This window comes from Podarcis gaigeae (genome assembly GCF_964106915.1).
Source record: "Podarcis gaigeae genome assembly, chromosome: 3".
Classification (NCBI taxonomy): Eukaryota; Metazoa; Chordata; class Lepidosauria; order Squamata; family Lacertidae; genus Podarcis; species Podarcis gaigeae.
Window position 1 is genome coordinate 94,405,571 of NC_139680.1, and position 25,985 is coordinate 94,431,555.

General features: G+C 38.4%; 1 protein-coding gene across 27 annotated transcripts in view; it reads left to right on the forward strand.

The window, feature by feature from the left end:
* Positions 1-25,985, forward strand: part of ESRRG (estrogen related receptor gamma) — a 472,603-nt gene that overhangs the window by 93,561 nt on the left and 353,057 nt on the right. For 12 of the 27 annotated variants that reach the window (XM_083733529.1, XM_083733533.1, XM_083733526.1 and 9 more), the window contains one exon: positions 11,773-11,881. The exons of 11 other annotated variants lie outside the window; for them this stretch is intronic. The gene's annotated coding sequence lies outside the window, so the exon portion shown is untranslated. Of the gene's footprint in view, positions 1-2,948; positions 3,010-4,586; positions 4,625-11,772; positions 11,882-25,985 lie in introns of those variants that run through there. 4 more of the 27 variants (XM_083733548.1, XM_083733531.1, XM_083733551.1 and 1 more) reach the window with 4 other exon arrangements.

Consider the following 25,985-nt stretch of genomic DNA (forward strand, 5'->3'; position numbering starts at 1 on the left):
CATTATGCAGGCATCAATCCTTTTTATGCTAAGGGCCAGTATATCTTCAGATTATTTACAGAGCTGCAGATAAATTGCAGAATCTCCAAGACAAAAGATTGCTGTAAGCAAATTATTTGTCCAGTGTTCTTTTAGAATATACTCATATTGTATTTTACATGTTTTGAATAAGATTTTAAAACAGCTGTATAAATTTTTGTCTGGCTTTGAGAGGAAAGACTCCTTTTTTGGCAAATAATGGGCTTCCCTCCTAGGGGAAAAATACCCTACAGTGTCAAGATCCCTAGCATTTGGGGATGTTTTCTACTAATTGAACCTAATACTTGCACTTTGAAATCTGATTCAGGAAATGTTAACAGGCAACTGTCAAGGATAGACTATTCTGGGACAGGCTGTGCTTGCTTATTACTTAATTTTGTACTCCACTAAGCATCTATTCATTTGCACAGTCTTATTCTCAACAGGAACACACTGATTTTTTCCCTGTTTCAATTTTCTTTTCAAAAATAGCTTTCTAGTGGATGTGTGTGTCCCATATATTTCCCCAAAAATCATTATTCATTTTTAAGTTGTTAGCAACATTTGCTTCTACTATCTGCTACTTTAGCAACTCTTTTTCTTCTTCAGAGCTTATTTCTCTTTCCTGAGTGTGATTCATGTACTGTATTCATGATGTGAACATGATGATGTCATGATTATTGGTGAACTACTGACATTACAAAGGGAAAATGAAACCCATTCAGATTGCGGTCAGGTCTTCATAAGTGATTCCATAGACTAGTGTGGGCAGCCTTTGGCCCTTCAGATGTTGCTGAACTGTAACTCTCATCTATCCCAACCAGCATGGCCAGTGGCCACGGATGATGGAAATTTTAGCTCAGCAACTTTTGGAGGGCCAAAGGTTCCCCATACCAGATCTATGGGATATAGCAATCTAGAACATAAGTAACTGACACATAGTGAACATGGTGATGTTGCTGAGTTCAAATTTAAGGCTATTGAATGAAATGTTTACTTGTATTTTTGGTTTGTTTGGTCACTCTACAAAGAATGAGAACAATTAAGTTGTAGTGGTAGCCACCAACTTGGATGGTTTTAACATAGGATCAACAAATTAATGGAGGATAAGACTATCTTCTACCACCTCAGATAGAAGCAGTATGCCTCTAAATACCAGCTGCTGGGAATCAGAAGTGGGAAGCATGCTGTTACACTCATGTCTACCTTTCAGGCTTCCCGTTGCATCTGGTTGGCTACTGTAGGAACAGCATAATGGACTAGATGGGCTTCTGGTCTGATCAAGCAGGGCTCTTCTTAAATTGTTGGTGGTACTATTGAGGTTCAGATGTATATGAAATAGGCTCAATTTAAGTAACCTGCTTTAGAACTGTGGTCAAAATGATTGATTTGGTGATATTATATTGAGTAATGTAGAATGTTTTGTATAGTATGTGTTTAATATTTACATAACATTTGTATATTTATAGCTTGATCAATTTAGTCTTTAGATCTTTGTATTTTGAAATTGTAATCAAATTGTTTAATAATTAGAATGGTAAAATAAAAATGCTGATAGAGGGACACTGTGCCTTTTGACACTGAAAATATTAAACTCACCTCATCCATTTGGCTCAGTCTTAATTTAGAATTCTAAGGTGAGTGCTGATTGGGCAATTTTTAAAAAATAAGCATAACATCTGTATCTTTTCTCTTTTGCTTTTTTTTTAATTATTATTCAAAAGTAAACTCTATCCAATTTGATGCAATTTGCTTCTAAGTAACTATGCAAGACTGGAGTAGATCAGGGCTAGTGGTCCCATGCTTTTTCAATGATGCCAGAGGGATGAAACCCACTTTTTGGAAAATCTTGAACCCTGTCTTTTTATACAGGCAGAATCAGAAGCGCCATGTGAAATGTGTGGCTTAACCAGTACTCTTTGGCTTATTTTCCATTGAACACATCTGTGCTTTGACAGATATGTGCTCATTCCACACCACGAGGATGTGACTTGATTCAGCATTGGCAGACTCATTTTAAGTGTGGTAATCATGGCTCCTGGACAGAAAAGTTGTTTTAGCTACAGCTGCACAACTGTAGGAGCTAGTGCCCTACTTGGCATCTTTCTTGAGCTTGAGTATCTGATGTTTTAATCTTGATTGTTTTGTGTTTTGGAGTTTTGGAGTCAAAGAAGGAAGCTGCACCAAACTTAATGCTGACACTATGGAGATAGTAATAGTTCTGCAAATTCATATCTATTGTATTTTATGCCAGTTTAACTGTCATGGCTTTCCCAAAGAATCCTGGGAAATGCAGTTTTGAGAGTCTGCTTCAAATTCTTTGCTGGCAATCCCTAGGCTCTTTCATTGGACTACAGGGGTTCTCTTGGGACAGATAATGTGTATTAACCCAGTTTTAAGTTTGCACTCAAACTCTCTGTTTTGAAAACATTAAGTTCCATTTTGCATATCACTCAACTGCTTGTCTCCTTAATTCCAATCAACATCTCACTTATTGCTAGAGTCAACACTCCAGTGGTAACAAAAAATAAAACCTTTCATCATCTATTGATTTGCCGTCTTGAAAAAAATGACAATAGGCTATTTTTGTCCAATTTCTCAATAACTAGAGCCATTTATTGGTTTTTCAGTTTTACTATATTGCACAAGAATGTATTTTACTGCATTTTCTGAAAACTGCAGTATCAAGATGCAATGTTTTGTAGTTTTTGCAAGCAAATTCAGAAATTGTATAGTCCAACTGAGAGCTATAAAGATACCTGCCATATTTGTAATAGTATCTTAATTCAAATTTAACTGCAGAGGGCAATCGGGCATTTGTTAACCTAGTAGACTGCTGAAAAATATCTTTAGACAAACTTGGTTTTTTAAAGTTATATTGTTTCGTAAGTCATGGAAACATGAACATTGTGTTTGTGATTTTGTCACAGGAGTCCAGTGTGAGCTTGAGAAATAACTACAGCTTCAGCTAGGTGAGATTTGTACCTAAAGGTGCATATCCTTTTCTGTGATTTACACTTTCTAACATTCTAAACTACGGTACATTTTATGAGTTATGAATCCTGCTTGTTTAAATATTTTTTTTTTAAAAAAAACCCCACACAACAGGATTCTTGGTTGACATATAACACAAAGCAAGATTTTAGCCACACAGGAGTAGAGGTGACCATGCAAAAGAGGGAGCTTTGGGCTTCCTAAGGCTCACCCTTTTAGTGTTAAACTATGGCACCAAGACTTTTGTGTTTGTAAAACAAAGGAATGGGTAAAAATTGGCGTTTCTTGAGTTTTATGTGGTTTCAATAAAAAAAACTGAACTGAACTGTGGCATCAGGATGATCGTCCAATAAGTTAATTTATCCCTTTCCGTGTAAATACAATGTAATTCTAAGTTGGAAAGGAAAAATATTCTTTATACAGCAGGATATAGATGATAGTACTAGCAAATGGAAAATGTGACATTCAGCTACAAGAAAAACAAGGAAGACCCAATAGAAAGAAACTCAAAATTGAATGTAGCATAAAGGGAAAAGAGAGTCATATATGTAACTAATACCATGCTATTTATTGAAATCTCACCAGTGACCTTTACAGCAGCAGTGCTTCAATGTATAGTTATGCAGAAAAGGAAAGTGATGGCTATTATAAAGGGAACATATGATTGGATTTAGATTCATGGGGATGTAGGTTTTGAAGAGGTGCCCTTCATTATCTGTGGAGCATGTATATCTATAGTAAGACTTATTTCATTGTGGTCCTTGAAAATATGCTGCATTTATTCCTGCTTTTTTCTGGTAGCAAATTTCTAAAGTTTGCTTTGGGTGTTACCAATACATATACTAGGGGAGATGTTTGTGACTGATTAGTAATTATAGTTCAGCATATTTTGTTTGGAGTTTATGTTCGGTGCTTTGAGTTGAAGTTTCCAGTACAGTCTCAGCACTGTTGTTGTTAAACTTTGTATATCCCCTTCCTCAATAGACCACGAAGTGTTTCACAGCATAAAAATACAAGATAAAAAAGGTTCCTATCCATATTACTAATTTAATTTCAAATCTAATTAACAACTTCTCCTTGTGGGGTGTGTGGAGTAGAGATGAACTACATTGTTAATCCTAGAGTTCAAAATGTTGTTGCTGTATTGTTTGTATCCCTTGGTTAGATAAATGAACAATCATAAGCTTTTTCAAGCACATGCTTTTAATGTCATTTTTTTTGGCAGGTGAAAAATTTCTTATGAAGTCTTGAAGATACATTTAAGGCAATATTTAAGTAAATATTCACAAAATGAATTCAGTTATACAAGGGATATTCTACTTTATTTAATAATAATAATAATAATAATAATAATAATAATAATAATAATTTAAGTAGCTTGGGGGCTGGGGAGAACCCCAGTTCAAAACACTGGCTGCTTAAGGGTAGAGAACTAAATCTCTCTGCAATTTTATTTCCAATACAAATGCACAGGCATCATAGTAGTTAAATCAGTGATAGAAGTATGTCTTGCAATAACATTTAGTACCTTTTCAGCGATCATCTAACACCCGTGTCTTCATCACGCTTCACAGGCTACCAAACAGAAGCAATTTTTGTTTCCAAATACAAGGTGAGCTTCTAGAGGGATTTTTAAATAAAATATTGTTGTGAAAAGGAAGAGAGTACTGCATACAGGTGAAAGGTGGAGTTTTCCGGGGTGTAGAATGGAGTGTTTGTCTCTTTTCTTCACAGGAGGTAAAACATCATGGGGTATCTCACCTTTTCTACTCTCCTATTGTTTTCACATCCATCCCATTATAGGATCACGTGGATCCAGCACCTTCAGTTCATTTCAGTTCTGTCACTTATGAAGCTAGATGTGTCTCAGTACTAAGTCTTCTCTACAGTCCCTTTGGGCATTCCTTATAGTTATTCTTGCTGCCAATATTCTATTAGAAAATTCACCATGTACTCTTAAACCTACACCCCAGCTCAATTCCTGAGTTAAAGACTACTGGAGAATGCTTCTGTTTTTCATATTTTAACAGGGTCTCAAGAGGTGGTAGTTGTTTAAATTTGCAAACTTTAATAGGGAATTTGCATTCTGTTCTTCACACAACTTTGCCTACTACAAGTCCGATTGGATTTTGTTTTTCTTAAATATTTTTGTTTGTTACATTTCTATCACACACTTTTCCAAGTATCTCATCCTGAGCTGTAAATCATTATTATTTTAATTTACAAATAGGATCTGAGGCGAGGAGCTAAGTTACCGTACTGTCCCACAAAATAAGTCCATGCCCTAGGTGGAATTGAGCTCTGTTGAAGTCCTACATACAGCAACACTTCAATGTTTATAGCTTAGAGAAGTTTCAGACAGAGCATTTTGTCTATAGAAATGCTTAGAGTTTTATTGTTACAGGAATAGCTGCATGCGCGCGCGCACACACACACACACACACACACACTTGATTTTTGTTTCTTCCCTCCACCAATCTGAGATCTAATTAATATAGTCTCTACTCACCACCTTTATAAAAGCAGAATGCCTAGCCTTGTAGCCATCTGCCTGGACATATAAGTACTGTTCTATTTTTGACCTGGACACCTATGCTTGAAGAACATCATGCAAGTTCAAAAGTTGATGGCCTTATATAAGCATCCCCCCACTTATGTGGGGGTTATGTTCTGGGCCCCTGCACACATAACTGTAAAGAGGGGAGCAACCGACTTTAATTGGGGGGTCCACAGGTATGATAAAACCCTGGGGAAAGTGGAAAAGAGAGAGCTCATTTCATAAATACACCCATAATGGGAAACCTTTGCTACTGGAAGCACTCAGAAAAAAACCACCACACTTTTTAAAAAGATTACTCTTAACATTTGTTCTCCACCTTGATACTGTTTTAAAGAAGAAGAAAAAATCTGGTGACTGTTTTCATTAAAAGGGTTTTAAATATATACATATAATAATTTGTATGGTGGTGGGATGGCAAAATGTACAAAGGCATGAAGACAGCCTTCAGTAAATCAAATAGCAATACTTAAGTGGATAGAGGGATATAATGGATTTATTAGCAAATCTCAAACTGGTTTGCAGAAGATGGGAGAGGGATGCCTCTTGAAGGAGCTACTGGAATTTAGATCGAGCAGATTGAAAGCTGCATACCCCTCAAAACCTAACGAGGGTGGGGTTCTGCTTGTTAGCACCTTTTAGGGCACAACCTGAGCTTCTGTCATGGTGGAACCTCACACTAGTGACATTCCTCTCTACTAGCATAGGCTGGCAGAGAGGTATCTATACATCATCTAACTGGCACTGGGATGGGGTTAGGATTGTGCAGCAACATGCTGTTTCAAATAAAAGAATGGCATCCTGAAACTAATACTGTACTGGAATTGCAAATAGAGTTGTGTGTGCATCTGTCCAAAATATAATTTTGAAATATGTTCCAAAGCTTATTACCTCTGAATGAAAACAATACATGGATTTTTTAAAAAAGACTATACTGAAATGTATAAGTAGATGTGTTGTGCTATGTGGTTAGCTATGCTAGAATGAACTGTTCTTTAAAACAGCATTTTTAGATATTGTTATTTCCATTTCAAAGTAAAAATATCTTATATGAAAAGGTTCAATACCCCAGTGAGAAAAAAGGTTGTATGAGTTTCTTGACTCACCTTTTTTCATGTTTTGATCATATGTGAAGATCAGAACACTCCATCTTTTTTGTCAACATTGCTGTGGGAAAAAATGTCAGTTGAACATTTCCCTGGGGATGTAAAGGTTCTGTCCTGTTGCGTTAAGCTTTGTTTTCCTTTATCCTTTGGTTGCTCAGACAGTGTGTTGCTGAATATGCATACTAGTTTTACATAAAGTAGTAAATTTTCAGCATCCAAATAAACACAGATTTTTATTATTTCTGGCAAAAGTAAACCACATCTATCCATAAATGTACACTATTTAGACCACAGGTTTTTTATGTTATTAAAAGTTGAGGAAGAACATAAAAGTTTGGATGCTAGAGCAGTAGGTTTTTTTTAAAAGGTTCCATCTTGGAGCATAAAAATAAATTTGACTACTCAGTCCCAAGTACGTTTGTTCGGAATAAGCTCACTTCCAGATGATCTGTTCACTGAGCATTCATCATGATTTGTTTGCACAAAAATTGTGGGGAGATTAGACAGCACGAGTGGTATATTACGGGTGCTATATCATCATCATCATCATTATGTAATAATAATTATGTAATAATAATAATAATTCCTGTCACTTTCCATTTCCCGAAAAGTCTGTTTTCAGGGGAGAGAGAGCAGGTTTGTTGTGCAAGAGCACCAGATCAGGTTTAATTACACAATCTGAATTTGCTAGTATGTGATTGAATCCTACACCAAAATAACCACAGTCTGGTAGCACCTCCTAGTAACAGCCTTATGCAGCAGTCTTAGGCAGGTCTACTCAGAAGTAAGCTCCACTGAACTCTATGGAAGTTAGTTCTGAGTAAATGGTTATAGGATTTGGCTGTAAGTGTGCTTAGGATAGCAGCCTTACTGAGGCTTTATCTGAAGAAAAAACTGTCTTATTTTTATTTGACTAGTAATCTATATTCTTTATTCTTATGTCATCTGTAGTGCCTTCCCCAAATGGTACTTTAATTAGCTTTTGTGTACAGTTTAACTTAGCCATACAGTTGTCATATGATCCAAAGATTGCCTGTTTTAGTCTTAAAGTCCCCTTGATACATACCCTGTAGAGAAACAGATTTCCCAGTGGAAGTAAGGAATTCATTCACATTATTCCTTTTTCTTTTTGCATGATAGTTTAGCTGCACTTTGTATACACTATATTTATTAATTAATCACCTCTTCTCATCACTATTTGGCAAGTGTCCTATACATTTAATCACTGTAACACTTCTGTACACATTACAACCCTTTTAGATATCTAGATTAAAAATCCTACTAGAACATTCTGAGTACTAAATCATACAGAATTACAGTATTATTAGAAGCATTAAAAGATAAGAAGCTTTATTATACAGGGAGACTTAGACCGTAACACAAACAACTGTAAGGAGGAAGGAAAACTTTATTCCTAAAATATACTGGTGATCTCTTATCACAGTATTACACAATAATCATTTTGTAGTTGCTTCACTAGCAATAATGTATCTTCTTCTTATTTTTCATGTTAATCAGTAGCCAGTCTTCAAGACTTAAAATCGGGAGGTTGGGAAGGGTGTGTGTGAGCACCCAGAAAAATGCGAAGGCAAACGAATATTACCATGCCACATTGGTAATATATGAAATGGGCTTCAATGATTTATCACCTGTTGAAGTGAGTTGATGAGGGGAGTAAAGGCTCTTAATGTAACATTGTTTCATCCTTGAACCTAAAGTAAGTGACCATATATACAGTATTGGGGTGGTTTTCACTCGTGTTTGGTATTCATGGTTCCAAAGAATGTGAGTGATTCAATATAGTCAGTAGTAGGATAGAGACAGGAGAGGGAGACTACAGATCATGTGACAGGGACAAGAAGGAGAAGTACCTCACATTTCATGATTCTCCTCTGATATAGAAAAACTGTTTTATGCATTATGTAAAATGAGGTGATAGAATTTTAGATTTTACCATTTCATACTGTAGGGTGTAATGTTTTTGAAAATGGCAGTCCCATGTTGCATTTATCCCTCAAAAAAACACTCAAGTGTACTTCCCTGTGTCATGGCATCATCATGTCTCCCTGCCCCATACCCCATCATTGGCTAGTGTGGTAATGGATAATTGAAATTGCATAATAGCTATGTGTCTGAATTTTACAGAGATTGGGTGGTATTAACTTGACACAAAGTTGTTGTTTTACTTGCAGTGCTATCCTGAGTATTTTTACTTCTCTACTTTAAGAGTTACAAGTAGCTAATGAGGGTTTGAGGGGGAGGAGGTGTTCTGCTTTTGTATATTCTGTTTGAAAGGTGGCAACCTAGTCACTGAATAGATTACTTTAGGCTAATAAACTATTCAGAGGTAAACTATTAGAGTTCAACAACTTTTTTATTATTATTAAAACATTCTACTCTCGTTGTGTAGTAAGATAAACCATCATGTTTTTGCTTGCCCCTGCCCTGTTTAATTTCTATATTAATTCGCTAGTGGTGCATATGGCAAATACTGATTTCCATCCACCAAAACTGGCAGGACGAGCCTTGAATGTCCTGCTGTATGCGGACGATGCTGCCCTATTAGCTACGTCCCCCATCGGATTAAGGAGGATGCTTCGAGCTCTTCATGAATATGTGACCCAACATGAGCTCCAACTAAATTATGCCAAGACCAAAATAATGGTCTTTGCCGCTCGACCGAAACCTAATTTATGGTCAATTAATGGTATTCCTTTAGAGCAGGTCAGCTGCTTCAAATACCTGGGTCAGGTTGTTAGATCAAATAGGTCCTTCTTGGCGCACAGAGAATACATAGCCTCGAACGCATCGAAAGCAGCCTTGGTGATTAGAACCCTGTACTCTAAGAAACAGGCACAAACTGTCAAAGTTGCCTTGCGACTCTTTAAAATGAAAGTCCTCCCTCTTCTACTGGTGGGCATTGCCTTGGGCTCACGTAGGGACTTTGAAAAATTGGAATCTATCCAAACCCAATTCCTCAGGGCCATACTCAGGATCCCCCCCTCCGTGGCAGGTGCGATCATGAGATTGGAAACTGGTTGCCAAGCCTTTAGGTATGTGGCCCTGAAAGCGAAGTTATGGCTTTGGCTTAAGCTTTGCTTCAGACCGGTGGGTTTGGCCCCCTTGATTCTGAGGGATAACTTTAAATCTCCATGGGAAGGGGAGATAGTGGAGGAAGTGCAGAAGTGCGGGTTGTCCTCCCTTTATATAGAGTCCATGACGTATAGCCACGCAAAGGCGGTGATCGCCCAAAGATTAAGGGATATTGCGAGACAGGAGGACATAGCCCGTGTGAAACCTGGGCTGTTTCTGGGGGAGCAGATGTACCGAGCTGCTCCAGCTCGCTACCTGGCGGATTATCCACTACGTGGAATACCGCAGACTATTTACCGCGGCTAGGCTGAATGTTCTTGACTCGGCGGTTCTGAAGGGAAGATATGGAGGAGTCCCATATGACCAGAGATTATGCCATTGTGCGTTGGGTGAGGTAGAATCCACAGAGCACATTTTAATGAGCTGTCCCTTCTACAACGATTTAAGACAGTATCTTATAACCCCATACTTACCCCAGCTTAGTCCCCGACAAAGAGGAAAACAGACAGCATATCTGCTAAATAAGTCTTCTAGGAAAACAACTTTGTCAGTGGCTAAATTCCTTTTCCTGGCACTCAAGCGTCGGAAACGTACAATTGAATGCCTTGATGTGGGTTATCTGTGAGAGGTTTAGTGCTGTGGCCCTACCTTATTCATGTACCCCTATGATGTTTTAGTTCATAATTCTGTATTGTGTTTTATTTCTGTGTTTTATTTCTGACTATCGGTCGAATAAAGGAAATTGATTGATTGAAACCATCATGTTCTAGTTGTAGGCACATGGAAATCCTTTCTCCACTGGCAAATGCCTCCAATATGGCTCCTAAGAAATGGGAAATCCTTTTTAAATACATGTGAGATTTATAGCCAGTTTCTAAGGCTTTTTTTTAATAGTATGCAGAATGCAAGACTAAACACAATCTGAAGTTAATTGCGTTCTTAGGAAAGAAAAGTTTAGTTTCTGAGGATTGATTTAGAGTCTTGGTTTACCAAAGAAAATGAGCCAGGAACTGGTGGTGGTTGACATTTACAAAAAGTGACACCCACAGTGCTCTTCTCTATGTTGGGTCTTGCCTTTAGTATGGACAGAAAGGTGTTTGGGTAATTTCAAATTCTAGTTTGTGCATTAACCTCATACACTCCAGCCCATGTTGCTATACCGAATCAGATAACTGGTTCATCTAACTCAGCATTGCTACACTGACTAGCAGCAGCTCTCCAGGGTTTCAGGTAGGGACTCTTTCCTTGAATTAAAGGATGGCACATTACATGCCCACAGGATTGTGTCAAAGATTTATCAATAAAGCATTCTGGATGGTTGTGGGAACAACAGAGCCCCCTTTCTGTTTTATGAATACTCTTCACTGCCTGTTTATAGCTACTTCTGTTTCTCTTATAAAAGAGTAATTTATTCCTGAAGTATCTCCAACCAATCAGGCCTTATGTAGGCAAATTGTGATTATATCACATTATCATATAGTCAATTCCTACACATTATTGTGTCACACTGCCACATATGAATGAGGTCAGTACTGCTGCTCTCATTCTGAATCAGTGAACATGTTCATTCACCACAGATCATAAATCCACCCAAATAATCACCAAATCAGCATATGTGTGCATGCATGTGCACATCACAGAGGAGAAAGGGAGATTTTACAAAACATGTGTCATTGTTTTGGCTCAATATGGATACATATTTACTGTTTAGTACACCACACTGGAATTTAATTAGAATAAAGTATGTCAACTGTATATTGAAATGCATAGGGGCAGCAACATTTATGCTTCTTGCTCTATGTATTAACTGTGCTCTAGTGAATTATTTATTATTATTTAATTAAATAATTAAATAATAATTATTTAATATTAGTGATTTAATTTAAAATCAAAGTGCTAAAATAATCCTCAGACACTTAACACCTGATCCATTTTTTGATCTTGTTGGTAATGGATACTTCCACATTAAATCTGTATATAATTCTTAGCATTTTACTTTTTCAGAGTTGGACAGAAAATACCTCTTTAAAAACTCAAGTAGATAGCATGCGACCCTGTCCTGGTTCAAGCTTGGATAAAGAGAAGTAGTGGCTGAGTCAAGCAGTCCCTGCAGGTGAGATTTTCAGGGAGTTACAAGGGAATTCAGGAATACGGGTATATGTGTTAACACACAGTATAGACTGAATAAGGCACTAATGATTATTTATACAACTAATCTTGAAGAGCTGAACAATATTACCTTGCAAAATGAAAAATCTCTTATATCTGTGTCTGTTGTAGTTGGCCTTTGGCCTTAGAAATAAGCATGTTGTGTGGTATAATTTGTAATGTTCCTTTCCTTCACCTACTTTGGAGGATTTGAAATCTGCTTACCTTATCTCGACCATAGGAAGTCAACATAATACTCTACAGATGTTGTTGGGCAACAATTCCCTGGCAGCTTTGCCAATGGGCAGGAGAGATGGGCTGTGTAGTTCAACAGCATGCTCACTAGTACTGATCTAGAACCATTGAAGTGGATGCAGCTTGTGCCATGTAGTGTGGTTTGCCAGCTTCTTGTCAAACCTTTCTGCAGTCCCAAATCATATATTTGAGATGCTGTTTAGGCAGATTTCAAAGAAACCTAAAACAAACCTTTCAGGTGTTTTTTAACCACAACTCCCATTATCCCTGGCCATTGGCTATGCTCCTGAGGCTGATAAGAGTTCACCAAAGCATCTGGAGGGCACCAGGTTGGAGAGCGCTGTTCTACATTGCTTGGCAATGGCTCTTCAGGGTCCCATATGTGGGAATATCTGGAGATGCAAGTTATTGAACTTAGGACCAGACAAGTAATATGTTCAAAAATGAATATGCTAGGGTAAAGTGAAAAAATGCATGTATTAGTGAAAATAACACACAAAATGGATAATATAAGGGGGAATTGCTTAGCAAAATGTTATATTACATACACTAATGTCTATATTAAGAGATTGCAAACTAATTGCAAACTGATGTGTCCTGAACTTAACATTAGAAAAATTAAAAACAAAGAAACCAATATTGACAGATTTGCCTGTTCCTAGCTAGCAGCAATAGTATCCCTCATGTGAGAGCACTACTAGCTCAGAGAGTTTTATCCTTTATTTTATATATGAATTCCATGTTTTCTTTGAAGAGATCCTACACAAAACACTCCTGATTATAAGCATGGCTATAAGGAGCTTGGCTTCCTTGTAACCTATTGTCAGAGCTGCCCCAAGGTCCCAGCTCACAGAGGACCAACGCCAGATCGTCGTTATATACAAAAGTCTTTATTGAAGTTCAGTTTCCATTTCAAAGCCGTAGCGCGCAGCTCTACGTCTTAAACCCTAGACCGCCGAAGCTCCGTCTGAATCTCCTCCCCTTCCACACCAGTTTAAGACTCTAGCCTTGCTCCACCTCTTCCTTAGCTCCTTCCTCCTCTGGGCCCTCCTGCCCGCTGGGGTCTCACCCTTTCTGGACTCTTCTGACGCTGAGTCCCCGGATTCACTCCCCACCTTCCGGCAGGCTTTAGGACCTGGTTCCCTATTCGGGCTACCTGCTGTGCCGCTCGCCTGTACATTTGAACTTGGCGCGCGCGCCCAGTCGGCAACCTTCCTTTTGACCGTTCCCTCGCTCCCCGATGGAGGCGTGGTCAGCCCTAACTCATCTTCTCTCCCTCCTGGAGGAGACGCTGGCCCTGATACCTGGGATTCATCCCCCCCACTACGCTCTGGTGGGGAAGCTGGTCCTGATCTCCAGCCGCTGCTCTGGGAGTCACCGCTGGCCCCTTGCTCCTGGCGCGTCCCCCCTGGGACCCCCCTTGCCCTGGCCATCGGCGCCCCCTTCTGTGAATCTTCCGATTCGCTGGAGAGGCTCATGGAATCTCTCGGGCCACTGTCGTCTTCTCCTATGCTGCCCTCAGATTCTTCCCCTTCGCTCTCCATTTCCTGTGCTTCTGCTCCTGAGCCCCTGACACCTATGAAATGCATATTTAAGTCACGCTTGAAACAGATGATTAAGACCTTATACTCATATAGTTTTGTAGAAATGAAAGACATATAATTATCAACAGGGGAAAAAATGAAAAGCAATCCAAAATATGAAGAGTACCCATCAGCCATTTGGCAAAAGCTCTGACTTGAGGTGGAGAGGGAAGAAGATAGAGAATAATGAATTCATCAAACTGTAAATGCACAAACCAATGGAGCGCTTAGACTTCAATTCAAGGCAAATGGAAAGAGAGCCCCCATTACTGTTGAGATATACAGACACAGCCCCACTAATCATTTGGTCATGCTTGGGAGGCAGCAAGTCATCACAGGCCATGACATGAGGAGAACAGTGCGTCAGGATTTGTTGTAAGGGGAAAAAAATGTTTATTTAACATCCATATCCAAAGTCCTTGTCCCTCATCATCCTTTCTCCCTCAATACACATACCTGGAGAAAAAGTTCACAGAGCCCTGTTAAACTCTTTCAGCTAAACAAAATCTGTCAATCAAGGAATATACTAAGGTATTTGAAACCTTATACCATGTCTATCCAATATTCTAGAAGTGTTAAATTAGTCATGTGGATATTACAACATGTGAATGACTGTAGACTGCGTAGGTAATTATATGAGATCTCTGAGTAAGTGCAATACTTTTAAAAAATGCAAGTGGACCTTAAAATCTCAATGAAGCTGAAAATATAATTTTAGCCATGAACACAGTGAAAAAAATATTTAGCGGAAATGTGTGTAGCATGATCCATACTAAGTCCGTGGGCCCATTCTGCTAATCACATGTACCAAGGTTTTCAGACATAACTATTAATTAGTTATGGTATTGTAAATGTGAAATCCATGAGTGATCAGAAGGTGATAAGTGCTATATAACAATCTGGCTTAATGTTGAAGGGGGAAAGCCATGTTGGTCTACTATCATTCTGACTTTCTTTTATGGGTAAAAGGATGCTCTGTGACATACTTGCAAGTGCAAAGGGATGCACTGTGAAATATTTGCAAGTAGCTAGCTAGTTTTTAAACAAATTTAGACTAATGTATATAGTCTTCCAAAAGTACTAGACAACAAGACATATTTCAGGGATCTTTCCATAAAAACATCTTTGAGCTTGCATATACAAACTTTTTCACATTTTTCTTAGAAAAATAGATTGCCAATGCCCTATTATAAAATGCTTTGAAATGGTTAAAATGGCTTACAGTGTGCTGTAGAGGACTGCATACAATTTTGTAAAATAATAATGAAGTTGCTGGGATATCAGATTTTCATTCCTAACTATGCTTACTGAGAAGTAAGCCTTATTGAATTCAGAGGAGCTTATTCTCATGTTTGAAAAGAAGATTCTTAAGCATTAGAAAGCATTTACTATCCTTCGAAAATGATGTAGTTACAAGTTTAGTACACCTCACATTGCCTAAACAAGGAGAGTTCCTTAAGCATTCAGATTCAGTGTTGCAATTTGAGGCACAATCAGTTTTTTTAAAAAACAACAACAAACCACTGAAAAGCATTGTATTTGATATGATGTCATGTGACCATGAATATTGCAGGACAAATTTAATTCAGATTACAGTTACTAAAGGTCAACTTTACAAAATGTCCACCGGAGGCAGTGAAATGAAGTAAAAAGTCTAGCAAATATGGATTATGAAAGGTCACTGTAGCCTTTCACCTGGCTTAAAACTGTAGGAAATATGGAAATCCATTGGTTTGTCCTGCTTCCTATTAAAGATTTGTCAAATAAAGAATTCTAGCTTGCTTTGCTGTGCCATTCAATCTGCTGAAGACAGCAGAATTGGAATATCAGGAACCCTGTAGGACAATATAAAAATGAACCTAGAGCAGAACAACAGCATTCCTGGAATTTGAACAGTAGTTAACCTCAACAGATCTTGAGCTTGAAAAATTGTTGCCCAGATCCAAAGAATTGTTATAACTACTTCCATACAGCCAAAAGAGGTTTGGATATAATTTTTGTTTGTTTGTTTGTTTGTTTGCTTTAAAAAGCAGCTTTTTAAAACACTCATCCCCAAATGTGACAAGTTTCAAGAACATTTGAGAAGTGTTTATTACATGGCATGTTTTTTAAATCATTTTTTTAAAAGTCCTATTAAGTTATTTTTGTAACCCTGTTCCTCAGCATTTTGTATCTCTAGAGAGCCAGTTACAGCATGGTTCTTGGTTTGCATGGCTCTTGGTGTCTTTAGTGTTCCTGCTGTGTTTATTCTGTGTGAGCTACAGCCATTCTTATATTCTCAAGCATGCACACTTCAACATTGTGAGTAGGATGATTGAGCAGTCAGTTCATGGCAGATCCATGGGCAGTGGCTCAAGATGAGCCAGGAGGTTAAAGTCAAGGAAGAAACTATGAATCATAGCTGAGGACAAGGGAAGATTCAGTAAGCCAGAAGGCAGGGTTGAAGAGTAGACCAGAAGGCAGAAGCAAACCAAAGGACAAAGGATGTACAAACTAGAGCTTAGGATGACTTCATTGCTCAGGCAAGGTTTAACTCACACAAGGATTGTTTTATAGTCCTTCCTGTCCAGGAATAGCCAGTGATCAACTTGGTTTGGCAGATCCAGGGCCTGATAGCATATAATTGCTGTGGCAGCTGATAAAACCTGCAACTCTGTGGCTTACCACACGAAGAAGCTACAAACAGATCTTTAGGCAACAGTATCAGCAGCTCCTAACAATCTGGTCCTGGTTACCCCACCCCCAAGCTACAAACAGATCTTTAGGCAACAGTATCAGCAGCTCCTAACAATCTGGTCCTGGTTACCCCACCCCCAAGTCACCTCTGCCTCAGGCAACCTGTGCACATAAGCCTGAGGATGAGTGGACTGTCTCTATTCTGTAGAAAGAAGTAAAAGCTCCTGATTGGAGCATTGTGTTTGGCTATGATAGAACAGGAAAATATAGCTGTAACTCACCCATGCAAAAGTGGTAGGGAGGTGAGGGTTCTGTGAACCCCCATGGAGACCCATTTGACCACAGACAAATGCTGGGTGCGCAGGATTGCACCCTTTGCTGCTTATTGAGTACTCACTCATTTTTCATAATCATGTTGTCCCACTGACCTGAATAAAGATGGCAATGCTTATGTTTGTCTTTTTGTCAATTGGTATACCAGAGTTATGTGAAACGTTTTGCCCTTGAGTTCATTTATTTTGTACACTCCTGTTTGCAGAAAAAAATAGCTTTTCTTTGTCCTTCATTTGTCCCAATCATTGTATTTTCAAAGTAAAGGATAAGAAAAGGATAGGTCATTTGAAGAAGGAATACATGATATACTAACATGGTTGCTTTTTCAAGTTTATATAACAATCTTATTTCATTTCTGAGATCCCAATTGATGTCTGTTTTTATTTAAAATGTCTGGAAGGGTAACTTCTGAATGTACCGTCCAAGATAATAGCATTAACTGGCATGGCTGCAAAATCAATAATAGAAACAAAAATATAAGTCTTCTGATTAAGAGTGACACAAAACAAATTTGTTAACTAAAACAGATGTAGTCAACAGTTTAAACATATATCATAAATGTTTAAACTCCATTTGGATTTCTTTTTTGCTTTATCATTTAATACATCATTCTCATGAAAGTTAGCTTTGCCATGTGCAAAACAATCTGTGAAAAGAAAAGGAAAAGTTGACTGTGAAGTGCTTTTCCTTCTCTTCCTAGCTAAATAAATAAAAAGTAGACTTCACTGAAGGAAAGTAATTGAAAATGCTAATTCAATGCCTATAGACTAAAACTTTGAAGGGCATATCTTTGTAATTTTGGCATCTTGGAAAACTAAGAGGGCAGAAATAAAAATAGATCATTGACCATGAATGCCCTTTTCCAGATGGAAAGTTTAAGTAATTCCATATTGTATTTTTAAAATTTATAGAACGATATGGTTGTATCCAGCTCTGCTGGTGCAACAGGCTTTCATGCATGCAATGGAGCTTCCTTTTCCCCTTCCGCCCCCATACACCCACAAAATCAGATCCATAGAGTTAGGGGACACTCTGGAGCAGATTTTGGGGGTGCACGGGGGGGGGAATGTAAGTCCTGTTGCGACTCTGGGGCTACAAAGGAGAATTGCTAGTCAACAAGATGTACAATACTGCAAAGGTTAGTTGTAACTTGTGGCCAAAATAGGCATGATTTGGGAGATTTGCGTTTAGAAATGCTAACTTCTCTTCTTAAACTGAAAAACAGAGGTCACAACATAATAAGCGCCTGTTGGATGAGGCTAGCTGTCACTCAGAGGCCTGTGGAAAACCAGCAAGTAGGATGTGAGGACTTTTCCCTCCTGTGGTTTCCAACTGGTATTCAGAAGCATTCCTCCTGCATGGAGGCAGAGCATAGCCATCCTGGCTAGAAGCATAGGATGTTAATTAGGTAAATGCATGGTTGAAGAGAAACTTTTTCACCTGGTGCCTAAAGGTGAATAATGAAGACACCAGCCAGACCTCCCTGGGAAGCGCATTCCACAAACTGGGAGCCAGACCTCTTGTGGAGGAGGCATATGAAGAAGGGCCTCAGATGATGATCACAGGGCCCAGGTACATTCTTATAGAGAGAGGCAGTTCTTGGGGTATTGTGGTCCATATGAATATGGTTAGTATCATGGACTGGTTGGACGTGGAGAAATGGTGGGAGGAACCAGTTGGGGAACCACCAAGGGAAACAGGTTCAGAGTCTGGGGACAACAAGGAATTAATCAGTGGGAAAAGAGGGAGAAGACTGGGAAGAGAATGTGTTGGAAGCTGAAGGCTAGGGAGAGTATGGCAGAGAGAAGTCCAGAATCAGAGGCAGAAGCTGAAGCAGGTACGTGGGGGGGGGGGGGAGAGAAGGCCAAGAGGCAGAGATGAGTCAGGCTGGTGTAGAGTCACAGATGTTTTCCATTCCTGCTGTGACAAGCTCCCCTCCTCATCTTCCTGTCTCCCAGAAGCAGAAAAGGGCTGAAATGGGTGGAGCAGTGGCAGGCAGCACACAGGCAAAGTCTCTGATTGCTTGGAAGGAAACCTGGAGTAGAGAGGACTTAAATAGCTGTAGGGAGACGGGGACAGTCTCAGCAACTGATTCATGGGGTAAGACCTACTGGGGATGAGCTGCTGTGCTCATTATGCCTGACATTCAGCCAAGTCTGTGAAGATTGCGTTTTTGCTAATAAAGAGTTAACTCCAACTTTGAACAGTGCTATTTACTACTGGCTCTCACTGTGACAGTTGGCCACTGTGGGAGAAGAATGCTAAACTACTTAAGACTTTGGTGTGTGATCCAGCAGGGCTTTTCTTAACCACTGGATCAGCTCATAATTCAAGTCCAAATTGATTCAGCTCTTGGTGCTGGAACAATGCAATTATTTCCAGCACTGGGACAGTAGAACCACTGTGTGACAGTGCACAATCCTGTGGAATGTGGCCATTAGCCATTCTAAATGAGGTTATAGACAGCTGGACAAAAATGCAGACATCCAGGAGTTTTGATATAAAACATTTATTCATTCTGGCCTCATTAGATAAACATCTGAACAGAAATGTCGACTAATTACTGCATTTTGATGGAAGACTGAAATAAAAAGGTACTAATTCAGGACTACTTGCAATAAAGATAAGTCAGCATCTTAACCCCAAACACATTGTTCTTGCATATCTCAATCAATATGGATTCTGTCTGAAATCAATTTTCAGCTGCAAATATGATTGTTAAATAATTCACAAGTTGCAGGCCTTCAGGCAAGAAGAGGTTAGAGAAACAGCAGAAAAGTGGTGATCTCTACCTACAATGCATTTTCAATTAAAAGAGGAGGACATTTATAAAAGATTGTTTCATAACTGAGGTGGCAATCTTTTTTATTTTTAAGAGATAAATGGCATTGTAGATTCTTTGTCTCCTGTGGTATCTTTTTTAATGTTCCATGTTTTTAAACACACACACAAACCCTGTTGGATGAGTAAGAAATATATAAAGCAAAACTTAAGAGCAGTTTTGAAGTCAAGAAAGGGTCAATAATGGAAAGCGATAGCATCAAAAATTAAAAGCACAATCCAATTGTGAGAAAGTCCAATTGAATTCAATATGGCTTAATCCAAAGTAAATAGGTCTAGTTAATCTCTGGTCCTTCAGATGTTGCTAGACTACAGTTCCCATCATCCCTGATTATTGGCCGTGCTGGCTGGGACTGATGTGTTTGGTAGCAGATATACCTTGAAAATTAAGGGGGGGGGGTTGCATTTCCTCAGGGACTAAATCAGTCTTCCTCCAAGCTGAGACCCTACAGACATTTTGGACTAAAATTCCCATCACCCCAGCCAGCATGCACATGGTGACTGGAGCTGGTGGGAGTTGTAGTTCAAAATATCAGGAGGGCACTATTTTGGGGAAGGCAGAACTAAATGCAGAAACACATCTACTTTTAAAATGTAGTTGTAATGAGCCAAATGCTGGCCTTTGCATACTGATCTTCATTTCTGAATCTGGTACTGAACTGAATGAAGTTTCTTTGTACAAAATATGGGAAGAAATGTGCTTAGTAGGAAATGTAGTTAGAATTTATTGTACTATTAAAATCCTATTGGGTCTTTATTTATGAAATGTGTTTCCTATATTTGAGGTTTAGGGAGTCTTGATAATGAGGCTTGTAAGATTCATGTTTCCTTTTCTGCAGCTTAATTTAGGCTCTATATCAAATATGTAAACTAATATTATATCTTCCTGCAGCTTTTGTGTATAAGACATACATTTTGTCCTATTTCTATCCACTGTTTCATTTTATAAAATCTAAGCTGGTAAATGGCATTTGATTGACAAGATCCCATATTCCTTGCTATTTCATTAAACCAAGTACATTTGACAGAAGCAGTAAATAAATCCAGAGGAATTTGTTGCCAATTTTACAACAACTTTTGTTGCAAAGGCTGAAGAAATAGCATGTCTGCACAAAGGGAGCATCCATGGATTCTCATGCAATACATGCATGCATAGCCTTGTCCAAAAACATTCTGAAATTTCATGACAGGAATTTTGGATACACTGGGTATCTGTGGCATTGCACAAATAATTACTATCATTATTGTATAATAAAAAAATAGGCAGGACTGTGGGGGTGGGGTGGAGAATGATCTCCAGAGGAAATTCTATTCCAATTTAGTTTTTGTTTGCTTAGATTTGGCCAAATGGCTTTAGAGAGCAATTACTGATGTTTCAATGACCTCTTGGTTCAATTGAATTAGAGAACTTAATGAAGTTTCCCTCCCTCAGTATTGGTCTTTGCTGCCTTTTAAAATTGATGAAACAGAGTGTCTGGAAGATATTGCAATAATGCTGGCTGTTATTCTCATACTTCCATTTAGCTAGTATATATTTCATACAAATATGCACACTCACCAATTTCTGACTTTCTTATGAGAAGAAGCTACAGTATGGTGGGCTCATGCACTTCTCCTTCGCCTCTCTCTCCTCCATTACAACTGAGGTCATTGGAAGCTTCTGTTTCTGTTGTATATTAGCCATAGTTTAACATGTTTAACCATCCTAAACTGTGGTTAATCTTAACTGTGATTAGTGCAGAGAACTAGTCTTGCAAATAATGGTTTAAAGATGCCATGTTTCAACTTACCATCATTAAGATAAACCACAGTTTGTTGTGTTTGGGTAACATGGTAAACAGTGGTTTATGTGAAATAGAAATGAAAGTTTCTGAACTCCCCTTCACAGATACTCTGGAAGAAGAGATAATGGATAAGTACATAAGCTTAATTCATTCTAACATTGTTACATCCCAAGCAGCCCACTGTTCATGTCAAAACGCACTTACTCTTCTATTTTGTCTTCATTGGATATTATGGGAAAACTTGGGTAAATGAATGGATGGTAAATTTCATTCAAATGAAATAAATAGCAATATCCTACTGTTCATCGTAGCATCTGTGATATATGGTGTTTGAACAATCAGGATAATTTTTTTAACCAGTGCAGCAAGACCTATGAGTCTTCCAATTCTTTTCTCAAAGCCATATAAACTAATAGACGCGATCATATTTTGTGGCAATGTATTTCATAAATTACACATTGTATGCTTAACCAATTGAATTAATTACCCAAAGATGTGCTGTTCCTTGTCTACCTGAAACCTACTGTTCTTTAATATTTCTCCTCAGTAGAAAATAGGGTTAAGCGGAATCATCTGTCATTTCCTGGATCCTTTTTTGGGTTCTTCCTTCCAAAAGCAATTCAGAGACAGAACAGATCTGTTAAGATGGCATCATATGATTTCAGGTGATGGACATGTGATATTCATAGCCACAGCAGTACATGCCCAACAGTCATGACTGGCCAGTTACATACTTCTAGGAATCAGTTGTGATCCATTTCATGCCTCCATAATGCCAAATATTAGATGCACAGAGTTGTGGATTTCCAGTCAGGTGCCACATTGGACATAATGGTAAGCCAGTCATTTCATAGTTTGTTTCCATACTCCAGGAAGGAAGAAGTGAGGAGTACTCAAACTGCATGCACTATATTCAGGTAGATAGCCGTGTTGGTCTGATGCAGTCTAATATCCCTTGCTTTTTCCTGTAGGACTAATTGCAGTTGTTAACAGTCGTCAACAGGTTTACTATACTAATTGAGTCAATCACCCATCTCCTACTACCCTCCTGAGAAAAACCCCACCCTACTCTTCCACTATATATTAGGGTCTGGTGACTTCTGTTTCAGTGTGTCTGAAGAAGTGTGTATGCACACAAAAGCTTATACCCAGAACAAACTTAGTTGGTCTCTAAGGTGCTACTGGACAATTTTTTATTTATTTTGCATGCACTATACACAGATTTTGCACCAGCTAATTTGCCTAACTATGGTTTACGGTCAGCGTTCCTTCCAAATGCAGCCAATGTATTCTCAAAAGATTTTAATCAATAGTATTCCTCATAAGAATGTGATTTCAGGGGTAAATCTTTAGAAAAGTGGGAAAACTTCAAGCATGCAAGTTTGCTATAAAAAGTCTCCCATGTGGTTTTTGGGAAGCCAATAGCAGTGTTATTATTATATTAATTTTATATTAGAGTGAAATTTCATTGATTTCCTCCCTCAAATTCATTACTGTGAATTTTTATTGAATGCAATTAAAAAGATAGCTATAGAATTCCTATTTTAAGCTGGAATTTGATCTACAATTATTCAGTTGTAAGGGGCTGCAGGCCAAACCTTCAATTCTTACCTTCTCAAACCAACTTGCTTCTGTTTAGTAGGACAACAGTTAGGCACCTTCGGTATAGTATTGTTGTGCTGACATTCCAAGGTTCTTTTGAGAGGGATACTGAGAAAGAAATGAAGCCCTAGTTAGAACCAAACAAAAAAGAGAACGATTTCATAGTCAAAAATATCAGTGGCAGTCCTTATTCACAAAAATGGCCACATACTAGTCGGTCACATTAACTGCAAAAATAATAATTATTTCAGCAAATAAGGTTTGCTAATGCAAGTGCTGCCAAGTCTAAGGATACATGTCATTTGGCTTGCCAAGGTGGATAATTATGGAGATTTCAATTCATTCTTATTCTGTTTAAAGCAACATGTAAGTTAGCTTTATTAGTTTTATATACATTCTGAGCACAGCTGACACATAGTTCTTTCTACTGACCTATGTAAACATTGAGGGCTCACAATTAAAAATACAGCACAAGCCTATCCTCAATGATAAAATAATGCAAAATAAAAATAAAGGCAAAGCATGAATTTATTTGCAGCATTATATACCTGCAAACCATATCTAGAATTTTTATATAATTAATGGGAGCGGTTGGTCCATGAAAGATCCAACAAATCTTTTGAAAGCCCCCCCCCCTTTTAATTGCAAGGGGGGAAATACACTGAAAATGGGGGAGTTACATAAATGAGAGCAGGTGCAGTCGTGCAGAGGTAAGTATGCAGCATATGTAAGTGCAGTTGGAAAATCATTGTCTTGCAGAGAATACTCGAAATTGGTCCCTAATGGCCTTGGGTTTTGTCATATGGTCTTGATTATCAGGCTAAAATTGCATTGCCAATGCCTTTAGTGTGAACGAGATGGATGAATAATTATTACGTGCACTGAATACCTTTCCACAAGGAGGAACCAGGACATCCCCTGGTCACCCTAGCTACCATTTCACCCTGCTGTCAGGGAAACTGTAATCGGCCTATTCATCATTTCCTTATTTCTCCTATATAATATAAAAATCTATAAATAATGTGTGCATGTGTGTCCGCATACACTTAAACATGTGCACATGTAATTGCAAAGAGAAATTGTCGGTGTTCAGTGCAACTTGTGAGGAATTGTTTTGAGAGGAAACATAGTCTCAAAGGGGAGTTAAGGGCAGGTACTTCATGGTGTTTTGCTCTTAACCCTACCACACATCTAAATTTAATAAGTGTACCTTCTTTAGCAGCAATTCCATGCATAACTGGACTGATTAAATCCTATTGACTTCAGTAGGATTTAAGCATACTAATTGTACAAGGACTGCAGTGTTTCTGAACAAGAACAGGGCTAGAAGAATTTCTGCTATAGAAATATAAATACAGTGAAGTGAGCACACATGCAAGTGTGTTGAGTGGCAGGATACCATCCAGTTATAAATTGCTCTTATTAGTTAAAAGGGGCTTCCTGCCCCTTTTCTACTCCTTTTGCATATATTCCGGTAATGAGGGTAACAAAAAATATTGGTGAAAACATTAAGAGTAATCCTTAGTGGTATTCAAGAGTTCACCCTATCCCCCATCCTCCTCCCCTCAAAGCAAAATGTGCTTGAAGGATCAGAGATGATAAAGTTCAGAACCACTCTAAGATCTGTGACCATGACCACACTGCTCATTCATCACAGGAATATTTATTGTAAATCATGGCCTTGTGTGGCTGCTGCTTACCCTCTATGCAATCCTTTGCAATACTGGCAATTAGTTATGAGGGCCGCTAGCTCCTAAACACGGTACCTTGAACTTCAGAGCAAACACAAATAGACCACAACAAATTGTGCTTCCTGACAGGGAGTTCTGAATGCCTGATCAGAAGGATTATTTGTAGAGAGGTGCAGGCTTTTCAGAGCAAGATTTCCAGAGTCTGAAGGCTTCCTGATTAATTGCTTGATGCCTTTTGCCACTAAAATCCTAATGAGATGCCTGGGAAAAAACCCTACACAGTTTTGATTAAATAATCAGCCAATCACATCAGTAATTCGGTCTGCTGATTATTTTTACCAGCTGTTGTATTCATGGCTATTCTCTCTATAAGGGGTGTGTGTGTGTGTGTGAGGAATGCACAGCATGCATTTGTATAATTCTAATGTGATAGGAAGGAGTCCTTGCTTTCTAAACTCACATTTTGTACAAAAGTGAGTGTGAGAGAGTATGTGTTAATTACACCCATTGTAGAGAGTGTTAAATGTGACAGGAGAGGAGGATTAAAGCTATTTAGGAGTCTGTGCAAAGCCCCTTTAAGTAAATGGGAGTTGAGCAAGAACACAAGATACTTGGAATATTTGTTCTTTCACAGCTTCTGTTAGTTTCAATGATGCTTGTGCAACAGACCTTCCTATAGTGCTGTATGTAACTGAACACAAAGATGGAGGATTAGATTGGTACATGGTGTAACTTTACTTCAGGTGTGTTTCATGAAATGCAGTGCTAGAAAAGAAAAAAGTGCTGTAGTACAATCAACTAGGTGTTCATTTGCACAAGTCCTATTAGAATCGAATGGGAGCAGTCCATATTATTGGTCTGCAGTAGGAACCCTGTGCTAGGTATAAAATCAAATCCATGTAGTCAGCATGTTATTAAATGTAGGTAGGTATTCTGTTGACATCTCAAAGCATACTTTGAAACCTGATGACCTCATGACATCAGAGCCAGCTTGCACTTTTTATTCCTAAATGAAAAAAGCTTAAATTTGTTGCATCATCTGACTCCTGATTTAGATTTTCAGATAAGCAAGAGCTAAAAATGGCTCTGCCAAGTGACAGAAGTGTTATCACGAGCCATTCTGGATCAATAGGCTTAAAAAAGGGTTTCGAGTGGCAGTTCAAAAATAGAAAATTTAAATATATATGTAGCTTCATTCTGCTGTAGCCTATGCTGTATAAATGGCACTTTGGCAGCACATTTCTTAGCAGTGCAAAAGGTGATTTATTAGGCCCACTGAATTTGTGTTTATGTTCCTCATTGTA